Raw genomic sequence first — 11,231 nt, 5'->3', positions numbered from 1 at the left:
TGGCCCCTAACTGATTTTTTAAACTTTTTGATTTTTGTTCTTAAATGCTTCCTCTAAACTCAAGAAAAAAAAATATGGGGAGGGTATGGGTATAGTTATACAGTTAAACAAGTAAGAATAATCAGTAAAGTTCAGTAGTCTATGCTGTCACACCCAAATAGAATTTGCTCTGAATTTTCTTCTGTCTCAATTTGCTGATGAAATCTATTAAAAGAGATCAACAAGTGTGTGTGGCTGCTTACTTCAGAACGACCTCTGATGTGGCTGTGACCAAAGAAGTCCCATACATTTTTGGGTAGGAGGATGTGCATATCTTTCCAAAATAATCTGCTACACTGAATTTAGATTTGTACTACAAGAAGCAAAGGATGAGCTTGGCTGTCTATATCAGACCGGGCATGGTGGCACACACTTATAATCTCAGCACTGTGGAGGCTGAACCAGGAAGATTACCATGAGTTTGAGACCAGCCTTGGTACGTAAGTGAGTTCAAGGGTACCTTGTACTACATAAGAAGACCTGTCTAAAAAAATCAAAAACCAAAGGACAACCCAAGCCTATGTCAGTATAAGAGGTAACAGTTTTTATTCTAGGAATTGGTGAGGGGGCTATTGAGTCATGTCTAGAAGAAATTCTATGAAGTTTAGCCCGCAAAACGTTCAACAGAATCTTAGTGTTGGTACTTGGGAAACCTTCCTTTCAGTTTATACCATTAGCCAACCCATGGGTACTTTTGCCTATAAAGTTATTAACAGCCCCACATGGTCCACCTATATGAAATGCTGAATCCTCTTAAAAAATAAATTTTTCTTGGTGCAGTGGCACACCCATAGTTCCAGCTACTTGAGCGACTGAGGCAGAAGGATCACTTGACCCCAAGAGTTGGAATCCAGTATTGGCAGCATATTTTGTTGTCTCAAAAATATACCATATCAATTAAAAAATGAATTCATACAGACCTATCCAACTGCTATTCTGTTGGACTACTTAACTGTGCATTATTAGGGGATCTATTTAAGTTTAAATTTCAGGAATTCTTTTTTCTTTTGTCCAACTTTCAAATTGTGATGTCCTGAACTCCTTGCATTAAGAATAATTATATTATATACCTGATACTAATTTTATCATATTTCTTATTCTCACTGTGACTTGCATTCACCATTTATTTTTCCAACACCACATCTAATCACACATTATCCCCTTTGAAGTTTTTGTTGTTTGAATTTTTACGTGAGATTTTCCTGCAGACAGTAATAGTCTCTAAGGGAACATAAATCTGATTTTTTGTTTGTTTCTGGGATGTCTAACTGAAACCTTTTGTCATAGATGATCGAAATACATAAAATAGCGCAGTTCAAATTTTGCAGGTAGTACAAGTGATGGCCTCCATTGCTGTCACCTCCCCAAGAGCTCTGAGTGGGGGCAGGACTTTGGTCTTCACTGAGCATCCTCACTAGCAGTGTAGAGCAGAACCTTCTGAATCAGAAAGACAGCTGGAAGGTCTGCATGCTGTAGGGTTACTGACTTTGTTAAGTAAAGAAAACTGATTTGGGGACTAGAGGGGAGAGCCTCTACTCCTTTAAATCTTAAATTTTTTGCGGCTTACTCTTGTAAGTGGAAGACTTTCACAACTTAAGGTCATTTTCATTAACTAAAAATATTGATTTTCTTTTAAATTATATTTTAGAAGATAAGCAATCAAGTGACATTTTGTATCTTTTCTGCAAAAAAAGTACATCACTGTATATCAGTGATATAGAGGAAAATTCTGTGTACCCATATCTCTGTTTTAGTTATTTGAAACAAATCTTGGGCTGGTGAAATGGCTCAGTGGTCTAAAGCGCCTACTTAGAACAAGCTTAGCAAAGCACAGGGACCGCGGTTCAATCCCCAGCACCACATGCCAGCCAGCCCCGCCCCCAGGTAGGCTGAGCTGCCCCCCCCACAAATAAATAAATAAATAAATAAAATAAAAAAAAAACAAATCTTCTTTCTTAAATCTTCTGATGGAGATAGGATAGGAAGTGAAGGCTGCAGGTACTGAACTCTGCAGTCTGCAGGTCAGCTCTCATTCATTCATTCAGTGAGTGTTCACTGAGAATCTCTTGCCTGCCATAGCCTTCACTAGGCTGGTGGTGATACACTGAATAAACAAGATCTGGTCTCTGCAGTCTTCTCTTTCAGTGGGGCTGATGAATGACAAAGAAAGAAAATAGGACAGGAGGATTACCATGAGTCTGATCTGTGTAATGAGACCCTGTAGACCCTGTACTAAATACATTAAAAAGAAAAGAAAATAGGGACAGGTTAGGACAGAGAGGGATTGGTGTTAGGTGGGATGGGCATTGCACCGGACATTCTGTAGAGGCCATAGAAGTTGAAATTCATATATTTTTAAAAACTATTTATTTGGCATAGCTACACAGCTCAGACTCATAGTGATCCTCCTGTCTCAGCCTCCCCAGCACTGGCATACAGACATGTGCCACCATGCCCAGTTTTTGGCCAGCATGACATGCCCTGGGGTAGGGGCCAGCAAAGCATGTGGTACTGGGGATCGAACCCTGGTCCTTGTGCTCTCCAGGCAGGCGCTTAAACTTTCACATATATTCCTAGCCCTGAAATTCATATTTATAGTGGATATTTATACATTTTATCTAGTTTTCAGACCAAAACAGCAAATATCTTTGCTGTTTTGAATTATAGGTCAGGGGAAGTTTTATTATTTATTCATTTTTGCCAGATAAATTATATTTTATTTAGCTGAGTTTTGGGTGGGGCTTTTTTTTTAATTGTAAACCCAGAGCCTTCACACTGAGCTGTATCCTCAGGCCTTTTATTTTTTATATCTTATTTTGAGGCAGATTCTCACTCAGTTGCAAACCTGCTCAGGCCTGGTTTAAACTTTTTTTTTTGTGGTATGGGGGATAGAGTTTGGGACCTTATGCTTGCCAGGCAGGTTCTTGTGTGCCTCTGAGCTATCTCCCCAGCTGTTTTGGTTTAAACTTTGCTCTTCCTACCTCAGTTTTGAGATCATAGGTAGATTACAGGTTTTGAATAGCTCATGTTTTTTTCCTCTTTATGTAATTTTTTTTGTTTTAATTTTTTAAATTGCAAATTGAAAATAAATTATTTACAAACATAAATGAATATAATAATAAAAATTGTCCAAAATAAAAATGAAGAATTTACAGATCAGTCATAATAGTTCACTGTGTCAAAACCAAGAAACTTATATTCATATAATTAGAATTCTCAAAGTAGAAAGAAGTAGGCAATAAATATTTAAAGATTTAAAATTTCTGAATTTAGTTCAACTTATACCGCATTTCCAAGAAAAATGAACCTTTTGTACAAGAAATCTATTTATTTATTTATTCTCGTAGTTTTATTGAGAAGCAAATAGCAATGAGACAGTTTCAAATCAAATTGGTAGGACAGTTTCAATAATTAACACATTGCATACTCTCTAGTGGTTATTTGCTGTATAAGATGCGGACGTGATACCCTGTTGCACAAGAAATTTAAATAAATCATACCAAGATACACAAAAATGAAATAGTTCAAAACTTATAGTAAAGAAAAAAATCATTCAAGCATATACATCAAAAATATTAGCTATGGAAGAACAAAATTAAATATCATCTTATTTCACATTAGAAAGAAAAAAAAAAAAGGACCAAGTGTATAAGAAACTAGACTAACTAAAGGACTGAAAGAAAAGTTTTGTCCTCTTCGAATTTTATACTTAGCAAACACACCTTTGAAAACTAAAAGTAAGATTTTCTAGTTACACAAACTTGAAATATTTTAATACCTGCAGAAGTAGCATATAGGAAATAACAAAGCGCATAATTCAAAAGGCAAGAAAAGTTGCCGTATGCACCTGGATGAACAATAAAGAGCTCTCAATATGACAGTTATGTAGGACTATATAAAACATATTAGATGAACCCTTATTTAAAGGTCATTGCAGATTTCTATGAAACAGTACCAATCTTATGTTGTGTTATACACGTGTTTTGTTTTTTTTTATACATATGTGTGTGTATGTGTGTATAAAAGAAAGGGAAGGGAAATATAAAGTCAACAGAAAATGGAAATATACTTTTTAAAGTTCCTAATAGTAGGAGAAGATATCATATGATGTCTTTTAAATAAATTGTAGGTCAAAGATATAGTATAAATCTTAGAACAAAAATTAAGATTAAGCAATATTCAGAAAATTAAATACTAATTAGGTTAAAAATTAAATGTTTCAAAACAATTGAACTAAGAAAAAGTTTTCATGATAGCAAAGAAGTACTAAGAGTAAAACAGAAGATAAATACTGGAAAGGCAAATAAATGACCAGCACTTCTAACAGTTTGAGGATAGGATGTCGCACAAAGTTCTAGTGTGTTGTGGACATGCGTAATGACCATGACAGTTACTGGTGGCCAGGCGTCACTGGTGGGGCTGAGCTACAGCTATTTCTTCGAAATCCACCCTGTAGACTCAGGTGGAATCATGACCCATAGGGTGGAAGAGAAGTCCATTTGTAGAGTGTGCGGATGGAAATATTTTGCTGCTGAACACAAAAGAATAACTGAAAGATTACTATTGTATACCTCTTATTCTCCTGTGTTTGTTTGCGCTATTTGGTGGGTTCTTTCCATTCTCATTCATGTGGCTGTGATCAATTTGCTCCCTCTCTGGAACATTATTTATTTATTTATTTTTGCTTTCGAGTTTTTTATTTCATATTTTCATATATTATCCATTTTCACATTCTCACAGGATCAGCAAGTACAACAGCCACCTTGTCCCTCAGTCTGAAATGCAAGACAGTTACAGACTCAACAAAAAATAAGGCAGTTTGCTCATAACACAAAACAAAACTGCATGACTTTTCCTTCATTTTCCTTAAACCACACCTGACACAAGGCTCCCTGCTGCAGAACGAAAGCCCCTGCTTCTTCATGCCTCGAATTAAACGTTAAACTTACCTGACAGGGCAAATGAGGTCTCTTTAATAATTAAGTGGTACACATATGAAAAATCCTTTAGGATGCATAAATATTTTCTTACACAGGATATAAAAATACTTTCCCCATTCTGGTTTCAAAGTTTGGAGAGTGAGGAGCAGTGGGGGTGGGCACACCGTGGCAGGATGACCATCGGCCCCAGGATGACTGGAGATGCAGTGAAAGGCAGTGCTGGTCAGCTGCTGGGGGAAGGGTACTGTGCAACCAGAAGTGTGGGTGCCATGGGGCCCAGGCCTCCCAGAAGTAGGTGGGCAGCCCTAGGCACCAAGACCAAGAGCACCAGGACTATTATGGCAATGGTGTGAACATAAACTACACTCACATCTACACAGGCTAAGTCACTGGTGCCAGGCAACATGCAAAGTAAATGCCTCGCTTTCCTGTGGGCATCTACAGAACAAAGCAAATCAGGGTAAGGGTTTTGGGGTGGCACAAGGAAGGGACATGGGACGTGGCCTACTTAGCACAGCTGTAGGAGTCAACAGTCTCTGGAAGGAACGAGAGTGCTGCACAGGCCTCAGGGGGCCGCAGAAACTTGGGGGCCTGTGCTGGCCCCACCCATGGAGTGACGTCAGCTCCCTGGACAAGACCAGCACTAGCAGAACTGATGATATTTTCATCCCTGTTGGGTAGCATCAGAGGACAGGAACCAGCACATCTGAGCATGCAGGGTGGCAGCCGCAGAGGCAGCTGGGTAAGTGAAGGCACTGTGCGAGATGGCCAGCATCAGCTCTGCACTGTAGAGGGGGTAAGGAGTCCAGGCCTCTGGGGACGCAGGGATCAGAGCAGCACCCATCAGGTCATAGGGGTCCCGCGTGATGAAATGTGCTCCTAGGGCCGGGTGAATTCTGCTAGGATTTGACATCGCCATCATCTTGCTCTTGGCCATCTTGGTGTTGGCCTTGGCAAATACGAGCCTCAGGGTCTGGGGGTTCTCAGGATCAAAGCAAATGCCATTCAGCGCATTCTTGGCTGCTTCTGCACCTGCCCAGCTGTCAAAGATCACAAAACCAACAGGCTGTCTAGAGGTGAGCTTGGTCAGGGATCCCTTGTATCCCTTGAACAGCTGAAAGAGCAGGTAGAGCTCTCTGGGTTTGATGTCCACAGGAAGCCCACTGACAAACAGCATTCGCACCTCATCCTCAGGGCTGCTGGCCACAGGGCTTACTCCAGTGCCCGTGCTGGGTTCATTGTCTGGCTTCAGGCTGCTCATGGTGCGGGGTGCGGGCGGCTCACATAGAACTTGGCACATGCCTAGAACATCATTTAGTAGTCTGTGTAGGCTTAGCTTTGTCATCATGAAATTCTTTAGTTGTTCTTTGTCATGGAAGTATTTCATGTCTCCATTATACTTGAAAGAGAGTTTTGCAGGGTATATCAGTCTGGGTTGGAATTTGTTTTCTTTCAAGACTTGAAGTACTTTGCTCCATGCTCTTCTTGACATGATGGTTTGTGAAGAGAAATCTGCCGTTATTCTGATGGGTTTTCCTTTAAATGTGATCTGTTTCTTTTCTTTTGCAGCTTTTAGTATACTGCTCCTGTGCTGAATTTCTGGGTTCTTGATTATTATATGTCTGGGTGTGGTTTTAACTGGGTTGATGTTATTTGGAGTTCTGTATGCTTTCGTTACTGAATGTTGGATTGTTGCTCCGTATTTGGGAAGTTCTCTGCTATTACTTCTGCCCATATTCTTTTTATATCATTTGTATTGAATCCTTCCTTCTCATTGATGCCTATTAGTCTCACATTGTTCATCTTTGCATCGTCTTACAGGTATTGAATTATTTTTTCCTGCATCCTAGTTGTTTTTAAGAGATCTTTTCTTTTTCGCTAGCTACAATGGTGTCTTCAAAGTCAGAAAGTCTATTTTCACTTTCACTCAAACGTTTTTGCCAGCCTGTGATTGAGGTTTTAATTTCCTGTATATCACTTTGAACCTGTTTCATGCATTCTATTTCTTTCCTAAATTGTTTATTCAGGGGTTCCATCATTTTTATATTCTGCTCTATTTTTTTTATCAGTGTATTCTTTAGAAGCACTTAGTGCTTCTTTGTTTATAGTTATCACTGCATTTTTTAGTTCCAAAATTATTTCTGATCTGATTTCTTCTATACCTTTGTGCAGTTGTTTCTTTACTTCCAACGCTATTATTTCAGAGATATTAGGTATGTGATTTCCAGTTTCCTCTATGCTAGTGTCTTCTGCATTTGTACTGGGTGGACTCGGGGCCTGAGACTGCATTTTGTTCCTTCTCTTTGTCATTTTGTATACCGCCGTCTTCTGACCTTTGGTGTAGAGCTTAGATAGAGTTCTTACCTTAGCATCAGGTCCAGATCTAGGAAGTTCAGATTCTTCCAGGTGGGTGTTGCTTGGATCTGGCTGGGGTCTGGGTGCTGTGCTCCACTTCTTTCTGCTGCAGCCCTTGGAGTTGAACCCTTTGTGTCACTCTGGCAAGATGTTCTGCTCCTGAATCAGCTGGGTGGGTCTTGCCTCTAGCTTCTTTGCAGGGAGTTCTGAGGGGTTCCGTGCTGGGCCTGCACTACGGGTCAAATGAGGATCCAGTGGGCCCTGAGCAGTCTCACTTACTCGCTGGGCCTGGGCTCTGGGTCGATTCAGGATCCCCGGCCCCGGGTGGTCTCACTCACTCGCTAGGCCTGCGCTCTCATGTTTTAAATATGTTCTTCTCATACAAAATCATTATTACTGAAAGTTTTCTTAAGATTATTATAGCTTGCCATGTAGTTCCTGCCCCCAGGGCCCGATAAGATAACAATTGAGACTGGGCGTGGTGGTGTGTTCCTCTAATCCCAGCTCTTGGGAGGTTGTAAACAGGTGGAGCATGATGAGTCCAATCTAGTAGTGAGGCCCTGAACACCCTGTAGACCCTTCCCTAAAATACCAAATAAATAAATAAATAAATATAAAAGTTCAATAATAGGTAATTTATTTAGTATACATTATATTCTTGAGTAAATAAAAGTTAAAATTAAACCTTTGGAAATATAGAACTGAACAAAATTTTGGTTTAGAAATGTATTTACCATGTGAATATTTTCTTATCTTAAATTGATATTTTGTGTTGAAATACTACAATGAAGAAAATAAAAAAAGCAAATACAGTTTAGCAAGTGTAATAAAACAAGTAGCTTTCTTAGTACCACTACTCAAAAAATACAAATAGGTGATTTTCTAGTCATCATTTTTTAGCACACTCGAAAAATATAGTAAATTGCTTTCTCTCTCTCTTTTTTTTCATAACAGGGCTGTAATAGTTTTTTGATTAGTTTTTTTTTTTAAACTTTGCTTTCTATTTCTCTCATTCATTTGGACATTTTTATTAAACAAGTGTGTGTCCACAATTGACCACTGTAACTTTTCCTTGCTTCCTTAAATTATTAAAACTTCATTTTGGTTCTTTGAGAAGTCATTTGCTACATAGTTCAAACTTGCTTTGAACTTACTATGAAGCCCAGGCTGGCCTTGAACTGGCAATGATTCTCCTGCCCTCAGCTTCTGAAGTGCTGGGAATACAGGTGTTAGCCACCATGCCTGGCTCTAAAACTCTGTTATGTGGAGGAAATTAAAACAGTGTTTTTACTGCATGATGATTTAATAACATCAGTAAAGTTTTATTTACCAGTGAACATTTTGGAAGATGATAAAGAGAGCCAGAGGCAATGAAGTATTATTTCTTAAGGTATTCAAGAAAATAATTTAATGAATTACTCCTCCAAGAATATTTTATTTACATAATTTCAACAGAAATTGAGAGAAATCATATACCATTTCTTAATGATTATGATAAAATAGACAGGATAATACTTCCTGGGAAATTCTGAAGCTTTTATAATTTGTTCACGTTATATAATAGTTTGTAAATATTTGTAAATATTATAACTTGTGGGAAACAAAAAATTATCTTTGGAAATGTGTTGGCACAGAGTTTCTGTTTAAATACTCTTTTTTTTTTTTTTTTTTAGAAACTTGTCCAAATGTTTTCACAATTAGAGAAGGAAGATAAATGTGAAATGATAGCTGTACCCTTTTATTTATGAAGTACTCAGAGTTAAATCTTTTTATCAGGAAATGAAAAATTCAGTAACAAGACTGGTTCCTCTAGTGTAGTGGTTTTTCAAAATGAAGAATGTAGTTCTTTGTCTTTGTGCATGATTAGCTGTGAACACACCAGGAGGCTTGGTTTTTGTAATCTCCAGGGCCACCTGAGCTTTCCTTGTCACTTACATGACCTTCAGGTGAGCCTTTTTGAGCTCCTGGCCACAGAACAGGCGAGGCTGTGGGGAGTCTCAGTGTACTCAGGCATAGTAGTTCTGGTGCCACTGAGAGGGGTCCCCTGGGCTCATTGGGAACATGCAGCCAGAGATCTGGTAATGCCTTTTATCTACTTTCTAGGATTTCCCCTGAGGCTGGGGAGACCCTAAAATGGGATTGTGATCCAGTTTTACCACTTGGGGAGAACTATCAGGGTCAGCAGTTCTGTAAGAAAATATCAGTCTGAATGGGAAAAATACCCAAAGAATTCTATATAGATAAGTATGTGTCTATAAGATTAAATTTCTTTGATGAAGTATTTTTTTATGGTTAGAGACTAACTTGGGGTAGAAAAGAGTAAGTTGATTGTTTCTTTTTGGTATTTAGGGCAGGGTCTGCAGGGTCTCATTACATAGGTTGGACTTGTGCTAGTTCTCCTGTTTTCAGCCTTCCAAGTGATAGGATTACAGGTGAGCGCCCTCACGCCAAGTCTCAATTGCCATCTCAGTGCACCCCGTGGGCAGGACTGGCATGGCATGCCAGGAATGGGACCCTGGCTGCTGCACTCTGCTTAAGCAGGCACCTTAGTCCTCTGAGCTATCAGGCTGTCCCCGGTTGATTATTTCTACCAAAGCAAATTGTAGGATAAAATAACTTATTTAACCGAAAAATGATTGTTGCAATATACTTATGATTTATTCGCACTTACCTAATATTATATATTTACTCTCAGGAAAAGAAATGGGTGTGGCCAGCTATCATTTCATTTGATAAATCTCAGGTAATATACCTTTCAAATATCATATTGGAGATTGAACTAAATACCTTTGCACTGAGCTATGTCCCCAGGTCTTTATTCTTTACTTTTTATTTTGAGTCAGGGTCTCACTAAGTTGTTAAGTTGCCCAGGCTGGCTCAACTTTGCAATACCCTGCCTCAGCCTAATAGGCCTGGCTCTTTCTAATATAATATGACAAGTTTAATAAGCAAGTCATGTTTGTTGAGATTGTTTGTTTAGATCTAAGAAATGAAAATGACACAGGTTGAACAAGAATTATTTTGTAATTCAAAGCCTAAGTCATTTAAAAGTTTTTTCTTAATCTCCTTTCTTACTTTATTATCTACCACCTCTTGTTTCAGTTGTAGGGATTCTGCTTGTGACCTTAGTGTGGGTCAGCTATGATTTGGCCAGAGGTTTGGCATCACTTCCTTTTCTTAACTTCCTTATTTCTCTGAGCTCAGGAAGCTGCCTTTGGACCAACTCCAGCTTCTATCAGGCCAATGAAATGAGAAAGTAAGTCCATTACAATGTGTGAGCTTTCGTTTTTCCCCTTTGCTATCATCACCCATGTTTCAGTGCAGTGGTTGTATTTAATATGTCCTTAGTAGGCATGGACCAGGGGAAAAGTACACACAAATACTCTTGGAGGAATAACTCAAATCCAGAAGCAAGTTCTGATATTTGTTTATCTACTACTATAGCTGTGACTATAATTTTCCAAGATGTAAGTTGAACTAGCAGAGGAGTAAAGAATTCATACTTGATTTTCATAATGTCATTACTTCATAATTTTATTTAAGATAGTAACAGAGCCTGAGAAATGGAGGAAAGGTTAATATAACCATGCTCTGAAATCTTGGTTACTATAACCAAACAATTCTCTAGCTAATTCATGTGTCATACCTTAGCTGTCTGCCATATCCATTTTTACTTTCATCATTGGAAATCTATGAAGTGACATTTGTTGATACAATAGAATTAAATGATATTTTTAGATTCTCTGTAGATTTATTTACATTGTGTTTCCTCTACTTTCTTTTACATGAAAACCTATAGGGCTGGAGAGATGGCTCAGTGGTCTAAAGCACCTACTTAGAACAAGCTTAGCAAAGCACAAGGGACCGCGGTTCAATCCCCCAGCACCACATGCCAGC

General features: G+C 38.7%; 1 protein-coding gene and 1 pseudogene across 1 annotated transcript in view; one reads left to right on the top strand and one right to left on the bottom strand.

The window, feature by feature from the left end:
- Positions 1-11,231, top strand: part of Spidr (scaffolding protein involved in DNA repair) — a 380,505-nt gene that overhangs the window by 46,134 nt on the left and 323,140 nt on the right. The gene's annotated exons all lie outside the window — the stretch shown is intronic.
- Positions 5,644-6,275, bottom strand: LOC101561267 (annotated as a pseudogene).

This window comes from Octodon degus, unplaced genomic scaffold (genome assembly GCF_000260255.1).
Source record: "Octodon degus isolate 3935 unplaced genomic scaffold, OctDeg1.0 scaffold00054, whole genome shotgun sequence".
NCBI classification, from domain to species: Eukaryota; Metazoa; Chordata; class Mammalia; order Rodentia; family Octodontidae; genus Octodon; species Octodon degus.
The sequence above is the reverse complement of the archived record's forward strand: the minus strand, read 5'-3'. Positions and strand labels throughout refer to the sequence as shown.